We start from the raw sequence: 2,838 nt of genomic DNA, 5'->3' as shown, positions 1-2,838 counted from the left end.
TAATTTGTGCGATATTGATTTTTGTCTTTATCTCTCAAATTTTGAAATATTATTAATAAGTAAAATGAATATCAATTAATTATGAAAAAATTTGGTGACAAAATAATTGCCAAAACTTTTTATTTGATAAAAATTGACAATTTATATTTAAATAAATGTTGTTGTTCTTATTGTTGCTGTTGTTATTATTGTTATGATATTTTGTGTTATATAAAAAAAAAAATCTAAAGTAATGATCGACACTCGTGTCAATCTACTCATATAATTATATATTTCATACGTTATTATACATAGTATAATTAGAAATCATTATCAATAATAATTACAATAATGTATAGTATATATAATAATATAGTACGGTTAATTATAATGTCGACTAACACGGCAAATTTTCTCTAGCATATTTCCCTCCGCCCCCCAACTGGAGTTTTCTGGCTCCATCCCTGTATATATATATATTGGAACTCATGCCTTCTTATGATAGTTGCAAGCATTCGCATCAACAGAGCCCTTCAACACCCAACATGCTTAATATCAAGATATGTGAGAACTAATCTGGGATGTCTTTACTTAATTTAAGTGGTGGGGGTATGTGAGTAATTTTGGTTAGTTTTTCATTGCAGGGAGTTCTCAACTTACTGAAGCACAAAGAGCCAACGCTCCCACTAGGGATCGAACCTGTGAACTCTCACTTGGGAGGGCTACAGCTATGCCGCTTGACAACTAGGTCTTTGGCACGTTATGCTCCTTGATTTTAGGCCGTTTTGAATGATTTTTTCAGTTGTTTCCATTCGTTATTCTTTTTGTTTTTTTCCAGCTCCGATGCTGAATGCTCAGCATAGTTTCATGTTTGTTCTATTTTATTATTATTATTATTATTATTATTATTATTATTATTATTATTATTATTATCATCATCACTGTTGCAAAAATCTCACGCCTAGGTGCTAGGCGTCCCTAGCATAGGCGGCCGGCCGCCTAGCGCCTAACTCGGCCGACTTGGTCGAATTTGGCCGAGTTAACTCGCCCAACTCGGCAGAGTTAGCCGAGTTAACTTGAGCTAGTCGGCCTTGTTAATTTTTTTTATTATATTTATATAAGTAAGAGAAGTAATATATATATATATATATATATATATATATAATATGACATACACCCACACACATGCATTATTTTTTTGTTTTTATAAGTCACTGTCTAGGTACCGCCTAGGCACCGTCTAGACCGCTTAGGCGTTATGCGCTAGTCTACCGCCCGACTAGCGCTTACTGCAACCATGATTATTATTATTGCGGTTCGTTAGAATATACTTTTGATTAGATCTGTTAATAAATCTATTTTTAAGAGTGTGCATCGTAGGTTGTTGAAGTGTGATGTATCGTAGGATTTTCAATTTTGCATTGGTTAGGTATCACTGTTGGCGTGAAGTTATGTACTAACAGAGTAAAAGTTGTGCATTGCTAGTAATAAATGTATGTGTGCATTCTATGGGGTAGTATTTGTTGTGCATTTTGGGTTAATGTGGCGATGGCCAATTTTTTGTGCAGTGCGGTGGTGACTGCGACTTGTAGTGTAGTATTTGTGGGGTGGTGACTGCGACTTGTAGTGTAGTATTTGTGGATTGGTGTTATAGTTCCAGTGCATCGCTATAGTAGTTGTAGTGCATTCTTGTGTTAGTTGTCGTACATTATACTATAGTTAAAATTTTTTGTCATAGATTGTTTTTTTTTTTAAATACTTTTGGGCGTGTGTGTTAATATCTATACTATATATAAGAACAATTTCCTCCTCCCAAATTTCCCCCCAAAACTTAGGGGTATTTTGGTAAAATCATTTATTTTATTTATTTATTTATTATTTTATTATTTTATTAATTATCCATCCTATAATATTATTATGGTAATATATGATAATGATAATATGATAATATGGTAATATTGTTAATATTAATGGGTGATGGGTGATTGGTGATATATAATTGATAATTGATAATATGGTATATGGTATTATTCTTAATATTAATATATTAATATATAATATATTAATATATACTAATATTAATTAATTAATTAATTGGTGATTATTTTAAAAAAGAATAATTAATTGGTGATTGGTGATTAGTGATATGGTAATATTGTTATATATTAATATTAATATATTTATATATATATATATATATATATATATTAATATTAATATTAATTAATTAATTGGTGATTGGTGATTAGTGATATGATAATCTATATCTATATCTATATATCTATATATATTTATATAATTGACATGTAATTAACTATATTAGAATGAAAAAATTATATAATATTGTAGTAAAATTTTTACATGTCAATCATCTATATTTACATAAAATTAAAATTAATTATACTTTCCTTTTGAAAAATCTTCCATATTATGTTTATCCTCCACTATATAATGATGAGAAATGACTCTTCTCTCACAACGTACCAATATTTGTGCTCTCACTATTAGTTAGAGATCTATAATCTGTAATTCTACGAAGTCGAAGATCGAACTTTAACACGCGTAGAATTGTTATGGTATGCGGTATGATTTAATTTTTAGTTGATTCATTCTGCATGTTGGAGATCCTTATGGTGTAGTCTGCATTCCATAGAGTATTTTGTAGTACTGTGATTTAGTTTGATTTTAACAGCTCAATATGCTTTAATTTTTGCTTATAAGGTTTCAAGTAGCTAGGCCAATTTTGCCATGGGCGTATCACGTATGTAAAATTACAATTTTCAGAGTGATTGTAGTGAACAATCAAATGTTTTCTATAATTATATATTTTAATCACATTACTTTGATTGGTAATTTCTA

This window comes from Ipomoea triloba, chromosome 3, assembly GCF_003576645.1.
Source record: "Ipomoea triloba cultivar NCNSP0323 chromosome 3, ASM357664v1".
Lineage (NCBI taxonomy): Eukaryota > Viridiplantae > Streptophyta > Magnoliopsida > Solanales > Convolvulaceae > Ipomoea > Ipomoea triloba.
Note: the sequence above shows the minus strand (reverse complement) of the source record.